Source organism: Cavia porcellus, unplaced genomic scaffold (genome assembly GCF_034190915.1).
Source record: "Cavia porcellus strain 051 isolate PalLab524CR breed Dunkin Hartley unplaced genomic scaffold, mCavPor4.1 scaffold_5, whole genome shotgun sequence".
Taxonomy (NCBI): domain Eukaryota; kingdom Metazoa; phylum Chordata; class Mammalia; order Rodentia; family Caviidae; genus Cavia; species Cavia porcellus.
The window spans coordinates 110,911,011-110,925,640 of NW_026947488.1; positions in this window are offsets into that span (position 1 = coordinate 110,911,011).

The window sequence follows — 14,630 nt, forward strand, 5'->3', positions numbered from 1 at the left end:
TCACTGGTTTTAAAACCACTTATGGAATGCACAACTTTTAATGAGGCTTACTCTGCATTCTGCTTTACTCAGGCCCGGTACATGGGCAAAAGTGAAAGCAAAATTCAAAATGTTATGTGAAATGACCATTTCATTGTTGAAACCATGACCCAAAAGACATTTTCTCTTTTGAAACTTCATACATTATCCATATATGTTCTCAAAGGGGAGGAATACACAGGATTCAGGCTGATTTTTTTTTCAGTATTTTGTGTTCCAAGAGATTTATTTGAAGACCTCCTGTCCTGCATCCACTGCCCAATGCAGCAGGCCACACATAGGACAACCAACATGAGAAGTTCACTTCTACAGCCTGAATATATCATCATGAGAATATAACTTTCCTTTCATCATCAAAGATTTTTACATCAGATTAACCAGCTCTCTTGCTTTCCCATGTTTTTCCCTGGTTTTTGTACCTTGAAATGGGTGTGCACTCTTCTCAGCCTTGATCTCCATCTTCCCCCGTATTTCCAAACATATTCATCTGGGAAACATGTAAAGATCTTATTCGGGGCTTGTTTCGTTGTTTTCAAATATCTGCCCTTGAAATTCAACTTCCACCACTGTCTCTCATATCCAAAGCTATGTGCTTGCAGAGGATTTCTGCTGAGAAATTTCACAGAAAGCTCTTATACTGCAGGTGAATGATGCCAGCAAGTCTTGACTGAATAGATTAGGGAACAGGACTCAGCCAAATGACAGACATGACCAGGGAAAAGCGTATGCTCAAGGATAGGACATGGCAGAGATCATCTGCCAGGCCCTGGCATATTTCATATCCCATTGAAAGTACATCCATGTGTAGGTTGGCAAGCATTTCCAGCCACAAATTCTGAGCAGTGAAGCCTTCAGAGAGAATATTGTGGCATACCAGGCGAAGAATATTCATCCTATTTAAATCTTGCCCTACAAGGTCCTCTGTGCCACTGAGGTCTCCATGGCAACGCCCAGCATTGTGACTCAGGTCTCCTACTGCACACTTGTATCCTAGAGCCTAAAGTCCAGCTCACAATGGGGCTCAGCCAATCACAGCCCAGTGTGGTTGCCTGGCAACCACAAGCTTGTGGATTTCTGTGAACTGTTTCAGCCCAACTCTGCAGCTTTCCACCTCATACAACCACAGCCATTCCAATCATGCAGTATTTGATTAGCCTCTCTATGTTGCCTCAGAATTGTTTTTTACAGTTGTAGTGATCAAGAAAATTTGACATATTTTGAGAAGTGGAGGGAAGTAATTGAAAGACCTTTTGGTCTGTCTGTGTTCGATGGGTTCCAAACTTGAATACCTCAGTCTTTTAAATTTTCAAACCTAGAGCCTAAAATCCACCTCACAGTGATGTTCAGCCAGTCTCAGCCCAGTGTGGTTGCCTGGCAACCACAAGCCTGTGGATTTCTTTGAACAGTTTCAGCCCAACTGTGCCGGTTTCCACCTCATACAACCACAGCCATTCCAATCATGCAGTATTTGATTAACCTCTCTAATTGGCCTCAGAATTTTCTTTTAAGTTGTGGTGATCAAGCAAATTTGACATATTTTGACAAGTGGAGGGAAGTAATTGGCTCTGTCTTTAGCTCTGTTGGTGGTACATGGGGTCCAAACTTGACTAGCCCAGTCTCTTCAATTTTCAAACTTAGAAAGCCAAATGTTTCAGGGCAGTAAAGAAAATGCCACAATGATTTGGGTTCTGCCAAGTTTCTGGTGGGTTGGGAAGCAAACCTGCAAACCATACACGCAGTCTCTGCTGGATTACTGCCACCATGGTAGTATCAGTTAGCACTAAAAGCCAGCAACCAGAAGATGAGTCCCAAAATGAAAGTGAATCCTTGCAGTGCATGAATATTTGGAGTGCGTGCTTCAACTATCCAGCTTCCTCGGGGTTCACTTGTCTGCAATCCCTATTTCAAGGAGGTCTGCAGCCATTCCAAAATAACCCTGAACACTAAACCTGAGGTACTAGCTCAATACCTAAACAAACATAATGCTAGATAGCTTATCACCAGCAGGATTTCCCAGAATTCAAATGTAACATGGTGAAAGGGAAACCCTTAGAAAAGGGATACAAATGCCCCTTTCACTAAATTCCCAGGTATTTTCTCATGGCATGGAATATTTAGACTCCACAACCCATGTAGTGAACCCAGGGACCTGGACCAAGTGTGTCTAGTTTTCTGTTGTCCTCTTTTTGGAAACAGCATCTTATGTAATTGTTGAAAGAGGCCTTGAGATAAATTCGTAGCCCAAGATGGACTGGAACTCCCAAGGATCCATCGACCTCAGCCCCCAGATTGCTGGGATTATAGGCATGAACGACCATGCCAAGCATGTGCACAGAGATTCTTACATAATGTGTGAAATCCCACTACTGGTCTATAGGTAGCTTCTGTGCTTCAGGCTTTAGGAATATGCCTCTCTTTGTTTTGGCTCCCCTTGTTCAGGTGTCCATTTGTATTGTGATAAGCTCCAAGGCCCCAGGCAAGGGGGTGGCTGACCTTCCTCTGGTGTGTCCTTGGATGATTACATCCCAGGTGAACAGGGTTCAAATATATTGGATCCTGTGCATTTGAAGAGGAAATGAGTAAAGATTCATGAGTTAATGTGGACATGCCAGGGAATTGAGGGGCCATTCTAGAGACAAAACTTCAGGCCATGGGCTGAAGGCTGAGGCTTCTGTACCTCTAGCTTCTTGAATAGTGGCCCTGCTGAGCAATTGTGTGCTCTCAAATGTAAATTGATGGGTTTTGTTTTAATTTACTTTGTTTTTTGCTTTGGTTTTTACATGGAAGGATCAGTACCATGGTTTGAAGAAGGTGGAGTGTCTTACCTCAGAGAAATTTGAAAAAACGGACAACACAGCAGCCACGAATTTCTCAAATGCCCTTGGCGTTTTAAAAAAAGTGACATAAACTTGAGCGTGTCATGTCCATGTCTCTTTACAAATGATTTTACCTGCTATTTCATAGGAATTACTGTTTCTTTGAAAGGTCAACCTGCACTGAAATAAAGATAATCCCTCCTTTCCTCATTCTGCTTGAAACCACATCCTTTGTTAGTTATATTTTCTTACACAGAAACACTTGGAGATGACTACAGCAAGAGTTTCCCATTGGTGGAATTTCCACGGAGACACATGAAGTAATACTGCACAACTTCAAGTGAAGTGCACTGTCCCTTGACAATGGCAAGTCTGGGCAAACTTCTAGTAAATGAAAATCTTAGAAAGTCTGAAAGTGAGTGAATAAAAATGGGCCTCTCCACATTTGGACAGGGCCTCTCCTGAAGCACACATTTGTGGAAAAAGTCATTATGAGAGACGAATTAACTCCCAAAACGGAATGGAAATTTTCTTGTTTGGGCCTGGAACGCTATGGCCTGGAGCCCTGTGGTTCTAAATGGATGAGCAAAGTGTGAGCAGAGATCAAAGTAAAACACACACCATTTAGGGAACTCGATATTTTACCAGGTGTCCAGAGTAGTGGCAAACTGTACTTGTGTCAATTTGCTCAAATCCTGTCTTCACAAGAAAGTAAATTCCAGCACGACCAGTGACTAGAGGAGGACACATTTCAATGGACTTGTAAAAAGTCCAACAGTGAATTTAGCCGAACACTGCATTTAGTTGAAAAGTAGCTGAGTCTCTTTGTCTTTCAAGTTTTAATAGGAGAAACTTATAACATGTAATAGCTGTTACATGAATAACTTCAGAGCTTTTGGAGAGGTCTAAATCACTATGAGTGAGGGCTTCCCTGTCTCACAAAGTTAAAAATAGTAAAACAAACAATTTGAAAAGCCAATCAACCAATTACATACAAACAATAAGTCCAAAGGTTTTCACTGGTTTTAAAACCACTTATGGAATGCACAACTTTTAATGAGGCTTACTCTGCATTCTGCTTTACTCAGGCCCGGTACATGAGCAAAAGTGAAAGCAAAATTCAAAATGTTATGTGAAATGACCATTTCATTGTTGAAACCATGACCCAAAAGACATTTTCTCTTTTGAAACTTCATACATTATCCATATATGTTCTCAAAGGGGAGGAATACACAGGATTTAGGCTGATTTTTTTTTCAGTATTTTGTGTTCCAAGAGATTCATTTGAAGACCTCCTGTCCTGCATCCACTGCCCAATGCAGCAGGCCACACATAGGACAACCAACATGAGAAGTTCACTTCTACAGCCTGAATATATCATCATGAGAATATAATTTTCCTTTCATCGTCAAAGATTTTTACATCAGATTAAAAAGCTCTCTTGCTTTCCCATGTTTTTCCCTGGTTTTTGTACCTTGAAAAGGGTGTGCACTCTTCTTAGCCTTGATCTCCATCTTCCCCCGTATTTCCAAACATATTCATCTGGGAAACATGTAAAGATCTTATTCGGGGCTTGTTTCGTTGTTTTCAAATATCTGCCCTTGAAATTCAACTTCCACCACTGTCTCTCATATCCAAAGCTATGTGCTTGCAGAGGATTTCTGCTGAGAAATTTCACAGAAAGCTCTTATACTGCAGGTGAATGATGCCAGCAAGTCTTGACTGAATAGATTAGGGAACAGGACGCAGCCAAATAAATGACAGACATGACCAGGGAAAAGCATATGCTCAAGGATAGGACATGGCAGAGATCATCTGCTAGGCCCTGGCATATTTCATATCCCATTGAAAGTACATCCATGTGTAGATTGGCAAGCATTTCCAGCCACAAATTCTGAGCAGTGAAGCCTTCAGAGAGAATATTGTGGCATACCAGGCCAAGAATATTCATCCTATTTAAATCTTGCCCTACAAGGTCCTCTGTGCCACTGAGGTCTCCATGGCAACGCCCAGCATTGTGACTCAGGTCTCCTACTGCACACTTGTATCCTAGAGCCTAAAGTCCATCTCACAATGGAGCTCAGCCAATCACAGCCCAGTGTGGTTGCCTGGCAACCACAAGCTTGTGGATTTCTGTGAACTTTTTCAGCCCAACTCTGCAGGGTTCCACCTCATACAACCACAGCCATTCCAATCATGCAGTATTTGATTAGCATCTCTATGTTGCCTCAGAATTGTTTTTTACAGTTGTAGTGATCAAGAAAATTTGACATATTTTGAGAAGTGGAGGGAAGTAATTGAAAGACCTTTTGGTCTGTCTGTGGTCGATGGGTTCCAAACTTGAATACCTCAGTCTTTTAAATTTTCAAACCTAGAGCCTAAAATCCACCTCACAGTGATGTTCAGCCAGTCTCAGCCCAGTGTGGTTGCCTGGCAACCACAAGCCTGTGGATTTCTGTGAACAGTTTCAGCCCAACTGTGCCGGTTTCCACCTCATACAACCACAGCCATTCCAATCATGCAGTATTTGATTAACCTCTCTAAGTGGCCTCAGAATTTTCTTTGAATTTGTGGTGATAAAGCAAATTTGACATATTTTGACAAGTGGAGGGAAGTAATTGGCTCTCTCTTTAGCTGTGTTGGTGGTACGTGGGGTCCAAACTTGAATAGCCCAGTCTCTTCAATTTTCAAACTTAGAAAGCCAAATGTTTCAGGGCAGTAAAGAAAATGCCACAATGATTTGGGTTCTGCCAAGTTTCTAGTGGGTTGGGAAGCAAACCTGCAAACCATACACGCAGTCTCTGCTGGATTACTGCCACCATGGTAGTATCAGTTAGCGCTAAAAGCCAGCAACCAGAAGATGAGTCCCAAAATGAAAGTGAATCCTTGCAGTGCATGAATATTTGGAGTGCCTGCTTCAACTATCCAGCTTCCTCGGGGTTCACTTGTCTGCAATCCCTATTTCAAGGAGGTCTGCAGCCATTCCAAAATAACCCTGAACACTAAACCTGAGGTACTAGCTCAATACCTAAACCAAAATAATGCTAGATAGCTTATCACCAGCAGGATTTCCCAGAATTCAAATGTAACATGGTGAAAGGGAAACCCTTAGAAAAGGGATGCAAATGCCCCTTTCACTAAAATCCCAGGTATTTTCTCATGGCATGGAATATTTAGACTCCACAACCCACGTAGTGAACCCAGGGACCTGGACCAAGTGTGTCTAGTTTTCTGTTGTCCTCTTTTTGGAAACAGCATCTTATGTAATTGTTGAAAGAGGCCTTGAGATAAATTCGTAGCCCAAGATGGACTGGAACTCCCAAGGATCCATCCACCTCAGCCCCCAGATTGCTGGGATTATAGGCATGAGCGACCATGCCAAACATGTGCACAGAGATTCTTACATAATGTGTGAAATTCCACTACTGGTCTATAGGTAGCTTCTGTGCTTCAGGCTTTAGGAATATGCCTCTCTTTGTTTTGGCTCCCCTTGTTCAGCTGTCCATTTCTATTGTGATAAGCTCCAAGGCCCCAGGCAAGGGGGTGGCTGCCCTTCCTCTGGTGTGTCCTTGGATGGTTACATCCCAGGTGAACAGGGTTCAAATATATTGGATCCTGTGCATTTGAAGAGGAAATGAGTAAAGATTCATGAGTTAATGTGGACATGCCAGGGAATTGAGGGGCCATGATAGAGACAAAACATCAGGCCATGGGCTGAATGCTGAGGCTTCTGTACCTCTAGCTTCTTGAATAGTGGCCCTGCTGAGCCATTGTGTGCTCTCAAATGTAAATTGATGGGTTTTGTTTTAATTTACTTTGTTTTTTGCTTTGGTTTTTACATGGAAGGATCAGTACCATGGTTTGAAGAAGCTGGAGTGTCTTACCTCAGAGAAATTTGAAAAAAGGGACAACACAGCAGCCACGAATTTCTCAAATGCCCTTGGCGTTTTAAAAAAAGTGACATAAACTTGAGCGTGTCATTTCCATGTCTCTATACAAAAGATTTTACCTGCTATTTCATAGGAATTACTGTTTCTTTGAAAGGTCAACCTGCACTGAAATAAAGATAATCCCTCCTTTCCTCATTCTGCTTGAAACCACATCCTTTGTTAGTTATATTTTCTTACACAGAAACACTTGGAGATGACTACAGCAAGAGTTTCCCATTGGTGGAATTTCCACGGAGACACATGAAGTAATACTGCACAACTTCAAGTGAAGTGCACTGTCCCTTGACAATGGCAAGTCTGGGCAAACTTCTAGTAAATGAAAATCTTAGAAAGTCTGAAAGTGAGTGAATGAAAATGGGCCTCTCCACATTTGGACAGGGCCTCTCCTGAAGCACACATTTGTGGAAAAAGTCATTATGAGAGACGAATGAACTCCCAAAACGGAATGGAAATTTTCTTGTTTGGGCCTGGAACGCTATGGCCTGGAGCCCTGTGGTTCTAAATGGATGAGCAAAGTGTGAGCAGAGATCAAAGTAAAACACACACCATTTAGGGAACTCGATATTTAACCAGGTGTCCAGAGTAGTGGCAAACTGTACTTGTGTCAACTTGCTCAAATCCTGTCTTCACAAGAAAGTAAATTCCAGCACGACCAGTGACTAGAGGAGGACACATTTCAATGGACTTGTAAAAAGTCCAACAGTGAATTTAGCCCAACACTGCATTTAGTTGAAAAGTAGCTGAGTCTCTTTGTCTTTCAAGTTTTAATAGGAGAAACTTATAACATGTAATAGCTGTTACATGAATAACTTCAGAGCTTTTGGAGAGGTCTAAATCACTATGAGTGAGGGCTTCCCTGTCTCACAAAGTTAAAAATAGTAAAACAAACAATTTGAAAAGCCAATCAACCAATTACATACAAACAATAAGTCCAAAGGGTTTCACTGGTTTTAAAACCACTTATGGAATGCACAACTTTTAATGAGGCTTACTCTGCATTCTGCTTTACTCAGGCCCGGTACATGAGCAAAAGTGAAAGCAAAATTCAAAATGTTATGTGAAATGACCATTTCATTGTTGAAACCATGACCCAAAAGACATTTTCTCTTTTGAAACTTCATACATTATCCATATATGTTCTCAAAGGGGAGGAATACACAGGATTTAGGCTGATTTTTTTTTCAGTATTTTGTGTTCCAAGAGATTTATTTGAAGACCTCCTGTCCTGCATCCACTGCCCAATGCAGCAGGCCACACATAGGACAACCAACATGAGAAGTTCACTTCTACAGCCTGAATATATCATCATGAGAATATAACTTTCCTTTCATCATCAAAGATTTTTACATCAGATTAACCAGCTCTCTTGCTTTCCCATGTTTTTCCCTGGTTTTTGTACCTTGAAATGGGTGTGCACTCTTCTCAGCCTTGATCTCCATCTTCCCCCGTATTTCCAAACATATTCATCTGGGAAACATGTAAAGATCTTATTCAGGGCTTGTTTCGTTGTTTTCAAATATCTGCCCTTGAAATTCAACTTCCACCACTGTCTCTCATATCCAAAGCTATGTGCTTGCAGAGGATTTCTGCTGAGAAATTTCACAGAAAGCTCTTATACTGCAGGTGAATGATGCCAGCAAGTCTTGACTGAATAGATTAGGGAACAGGACTCAGCCAAATGACAGTCATGACCAGGGAAAAGCGTATGCTCAAGGATAGGACATGGCAGAGATCATCTGCCAGGCCCTGGCATATTTCATATCCCATTGAAAGTACATCCATGTGTAGATTGGCAAGCATTTCCAGCCACAAATTCTGAGCAGTGAAGCCTTCAGAGAGAATATTGTGGCATACCAGGCCAAGAATATTCATCCTATTTAAATCTTGCCCTACAAGGTCCTCTGTGCCACTGAGGTCTCCATGGCAACGCCCAGCATTGTGACTCAGGTCTCCTACTGCACACTTGTATCCTAGAGCCTAAAGTCCAGCTCACAATGGAGCTCAGCCAATCACAGCCCAGTGTGGTTGCCTGGCAACCACAAGCTTGTGGATTTCTGTGAACTTTTTCAGCCCAACTCTGCAGGGTTCCACCTCATACAACCACAGCCATTCCAATCATGCAGTATTTGATTAGCCTCTCTATGTTGCCTCAGAATTGTTTTTTACAGTTGTAGTGATCAAGAAAATTTGACATATTTTGAGAAGTGGAGGGAAGTAATTGAAAGACCTTTTGGTCTGTCTGTGGTCGATGGGTTCCAAACTTGAATACCTCAGTCTTTTAAATTTTCAAACCTAGAGCCTAAAATCCACCTCACAGTGATGTTCAGCCAGTCTCAGCCCAGTGTGGTTGCCTGGCAACCACAAGCCTGTGGATTTCTGTGAACAGTTTCAGCCGAACTCTGCAGCTTTCCACCTCATACAACCACAGCCATTCCAATCATGCAGTATTTGATTAACCTCTCTAAGTGGCCTCAGAATTTTCTTTGAAGTTGTGGTGATCAAGCAAATTTGACATATTTTGACAAGTGGAGGGAAGTAATTGGCTCTGTCTTTAGCTCTGTTGGTGGTACATGGGGTCCAAACTTGACTAGCCCAGTCTCTTCAATTTTCAAACTTAGAAAGCCAAATGTTTCAGGGCAGTAAAGAAAATGCTACAATGATTTGGGTTCTGCCAAGTTGCTGGTGGGTTGGGAAGCAAACCTGCAAACCATACACGCAGTCTCTGCTGGATTACTGCCACCATGGTAGTATCAGTTAGCACTAAAAGCCAGCAACCAGAAGATGAGTCCCAAAATGAAAGTGAATCGTTGCAGTGCATGAATATTTGGAGTGCCTGCTTCAACTATACAGCTTCCTCGGGGTTCACTTGTCTGCAATCCCTATTTCAAGGAGGTCTGCAGCCATTCCAAAATAACCCTGAACACTAAACCTGAGGTACTAGCTCAATACCTAAACCAACATAATGCTAGATAGCTTATCACCAGCAGGATTTCCCAGAATTCAAATGTAACATGGTGAAAGGGAAACCCTTAGAAAAGGGATGCAAATGCCCCTTTCACTAAAATCCCAGGTATTTTCTCATGGCATGGAATATTTAGACTCCACAACCCATGTAGTGAACCCAGGGACCTGGACCAAGTGTGTCTAGTTTTCTGTTGTCCTCTTTTTGGAAACAGCATCTTATGTAATTGTTGAAAGAGGCCTTGAGATAAATTCGTAGCCCAAGATGGACTGGAACTCCCAAGGATCCATCCACCTCAGCCCCCAGATTGCTGGGATTATAGGCATGAGCGACCATGCCAAGCATGTGCACAGAGATTCTTACATAATGTGTGAAATCCCACTACTGGTCTATAGGTAGCTTCTGTGCTTCAGGCTTTAGGAATATGCCTCTCATTGTTTTGGCTCCCCTTGTTCAGGTGTCCATTTCTATTGTGATAAGCTCCAAGGCCCCAGGCAAGGGGGTGGCTGCCCTTCCTCTGGTGTGTCCTTGGATGGTTACATCCCAGGTGAACAGGTTTCAAATATATTGGATCCTGTGCATTTGAAGAGGAAATGATTAAAGATTCATGAGTTAATGTGGACATGCCAGGGAATTGAGGGGCCATGATAGAGACAAAACTTCAGGCCATGGGCTGAAGGCTGAGGCTTCTGTACCTCTAGATTCTTGAATAGTGGCCCTGCTGAGTAATTGTGTGCTCTGAAATGTAAATTGATGGGATTTGTTTTAATTTACTTTGTTTTTTGCTTTGGTTTTTACATGGAAGGATCAGTACCATGGTTTGAAGAAGCTGGAGTGTCTTACCTCAGAGAAATTTGAAAAAAGGGACAACACAGCAGCCACGAATTTCTCAAATGCCCTTGGCGTTTTAAAAAAAGTGACATAAACTTGAGCGTGTCATGTCCATGTCTCTTTACAAAAGATTTTACCTGCTATTTCATAGGAATTACTGTTTCTTTGAAAGGTCAACCTGCACTGAAATAAAGATAATCCCTCCTTTCCTCATTCTGCTTGAAACCACATCCTTTGTTAGTTATATTTTCTTACACAGAAACACTTGGAGATGACTACAGCAAGAGTTTCCCATTGGTGGAATTTCCACGGAGACACATGAAGTAATACTGCACAACTTCAAGTGAAGTGCACTGTCCCTTAACAATGGCAAGTCTGGGCAAACTTCTAGTAACTGAAAATCTTAGAAAGTCTGAAAGTGAGTGAATGAAAATGGGCCTCTCCACATTTGGACAGGGCCTCTCCTGAAGCACACATTTGTGGAAAAAGTAATTATGAGAGAAGAATGAACTCCCAAAACGGAATGGAAATTTTCTTGTTTGGGCCTGGAATGCTATGGCCTGGAGCCCTGTGGTTCTAACTGGATCAGCAAAGTGTGAGCAGAGATCAAAGTAAAACGCACACCATTTAGGGAACTCGATATTTAACCAGGTGTCCAGAGTAGTGGCAAACTGTAATTGTGTCCATTTGCTCAAATCCTGTCTTCACAAGAAAGTAAATTCCAGCACGACCAGTGACTAGAGGAGGACACATTTCAAAGGACGTGTAAAAAGTCCAACACTGAATTTAGCCCAACACTGCATTTAGATGAAAAGTAGCAGAGTCTGTTAGTGTTTCAAATTTTAATAGGAGAAACTTATAACATGTAATAGCTGTTACATGAATAACTTCAGAGCTTTTGGAGAGGTCTAAATCACTATGAGTGAGGGCTTCCCTGTCTCACAAAGTTAAAAATAGTAAAACAAAAAATTTGAAAAGCCAATCAACCAATTAAATACAAACACTAAGTCCTAAGGGTTTCACTGGTTTTAAAACCACTTATGGAATGCACAACTATTGAAGAGGCTTACTCTGCATTCTGCTTTACTCAGGCCGGGTACATGAGCAAGTGTGAAAGCAAAATTCAAAATGTTATGTGAAGTTACCATTTCATTGTGAAACCATGCCCCAAAAGACATTTTCTCTTTTGAAACTTCGTATATTATCCATATATGTTCTCAAAGGGAAGGAATACACAGGATTTAGGCTGATTTTTTTTTTCAGTGTTTTGTGTTCCACCAGATTTATTTGAAGATCTCCTGTCCTGCATCCACAGCCCAATGCAGAAGGCCACACATAGGACAAAAAACATGAGAAGTTCACTTCTACAGCCTGATTATATCATCATGAGAATATAATTTTCCTTTCATCATCAAAGATTGTTACATCAGATTAACCAGCTCTCTTGCTTTCCCATGTTTTTCCCTGGTTTTTGTTCCTTGAAATGGGTGTGTACTCTTCTCAGCCTTGATCTCCATCTTCCCCCTGTATTTCCAAACATATTCATGTGGGAAACATGTAAAGATCTTATTCGGGGCTTGTTTCATTGATTTCAAATATCTGCCCTTGAAATTCAACTTCCACCACTGTCTCTCATATCCAAAGCTATGTGCTTGCAGAGGATTTCTGCTGAGAAATTTCACAGAAAGCTCTTATACTGCAGGTGAATGATGCCAGCAAGTCTTGACTGAATAGATTAGGGAACAGGACTCAGCCAAGTGACAGACATGATAAGGGAAAAGTATATGCTCAAGGAGAGGACATGGCAGAGATCATCTGCCAGGCCCTGACATATTTCATATCCCATTGAAAGTACATCCATGTGTAGTTTGGCAAGCATTTCCATCCACAAATTCTGAGCATTGAAGCCTTCAGAGAGAATATTGTGGCATACCAGGCCAAGAATATTCATCCTATTTAAATCTTGCCCTACAAGGTCCTCTGTGCCACTGAGGTCTCCATGGCAATGCCCAGCATTGTGACTCAGCTCTCCTACAGCACACTTGTATCCTAGAGCCTAAAGTCCAGCTCACAATGGTGCTCAGCCAATCACAGCCCCGTGTGGTTGCCTGGCAACCACAAGCTTGTGGATTTCTGTGAACTGTTTCTGCTCAACTCTGCAGCTTTCCACCTCATACAACCACAGCCATTCCAATCATGCAGTATTTGATTAGCCTCTCTATGTTGCCTCAGAATTTTTTTTTACAGTTGTAGTGATCAAGAAAATTTGACATATTTTGGGAAGTGGCGGGAAGTAATTGAAAGACCTTTTGGTCTGTCTGTGGTCGATGGGTTCCAATATTGACTACCTCAGACTTTAAAATTTTCAAACCTAGAGCCTAAAATCCACCTCACAGTGATGTTCAGCCAGTCTCAGCCCAGTGTGGTTGCCTGGCAACCACAAGCCTGTGGATTTCTGTGAACAGTTTCAGCCCAACTCTGCCGCTTTCCACCTCATACAACCACAGCCATTCCAATCATGCATTATTTGATTAACCTCTCTATGTGGATTCAGAATTTTCTTTGAAGTTGTGGTGATCAAGCAAATTTGACATATTTTGACAAGTGGAGGGAAGTAATTGGCTCTGTCTTTAGCTCTGTTGGTGGTACATGGGGTCCAAACTTGACTAGCCCAGTCTCTTCAATTTTCAAACTTAGAAAGCCAAATGTTTCAGGGGAGGAAAGAAAATGCCACAATGATTTGGGTTCTGCCAAGTTTCTGGTGGCTTGGGAAGCAAACCTGCAAACCATACACGCAATCTCTGCTGGATTACTGCCACCATGGTAGTATCAGTTAGCACTAAAAGCCAGCAACCAGAAGATGAGTCCCAAAATGAAAGCGAATCCTTGCAGTGCATGAATATTTGGAGTGCCTGCTTCAACTATCCAGCTTCCTCGGGGTTCACATGTCTGCAATTTCTATTTCAAGGAGGTCTGCATCCATTCCAGCATAAACCTGAACACTAAACATGAGGTACTAGCTCAATAGCTAAACCAACATAATGCTAGATAGCTTATCACCAGCAGGTTTTCCCAGAATTCAAATGTAACATGGTGAAAGGGAAACCCTTAGAAAAGGGATGCAAATGCCCCTTTCACTAAAAATCTCAGGTATTTTCTCAAGGCATGGAATATTTAGACTCCACAACTCATGTAGTGAACCCAGGGACCTGGACCAAGTGTGTCTAGTTTTCTGTTGTCCTCTTTTTGGAAACAGCATCTTATATAGTTGTTGAAAGAGGCCTTGAGATAAATTCGTAGCCCAAGATGGACTGGAACTCCCAAGGATCCATCCACCTCAGCCCCCAGATTGCTGGGATTATAGCCATGAGTGACCATGCCAAGCATGTGCACAGAGATTCTTACATAATGTGTGAAATCCCACTACTGGTCTATAGGTAGCTTCTGTGCTTCAGGCTTTAGGAATATGCCTCTCTTTGTTTTGGCTCCCCTTGTTCAGGTGTCCATTTCTATTGTGATAAGCTCCAAGGCCCCAGGCAAGGGGGTGGCTGCTGTTCCTCTGGTGTGTCCTTGGATGATTACAGCCCAGGTGAATAGGGTTCAAATATATTGGATCCTGTGCATTTGAAGAGGAAATGAGTAAAGATTCATGAGTTAATGTGGACATGCCAGGGAATTGAGGGTCCATGATAGAGACAAAACTTCAGGCCATGGGCTGAAGGCTGAGGCTTCTGTTCCTCTAGCTTCATGAATAGTGGGACTGCTGAGCAATTGTGTGCTCTCAAATGTAATTTGATGGGGTTTCTTTTAATGTATTTTGTTTATTGCTCTGGATTTTTACATGGAAGGAACAGTACCATGGTTGAAGAAGCTGGATTGTCTTACTAAGTGAAATTTGAAAAAAGGAACAACTCAGCAGGCAAGAATTTCTCAAACGCCCTTGGCATTTAAAAAAAGTGACATAAACTTGAGCGTGTCATGTCCATGTCTCTTTACAAAAGATTTTACCTGCTATTTCATAGGAATTACTGT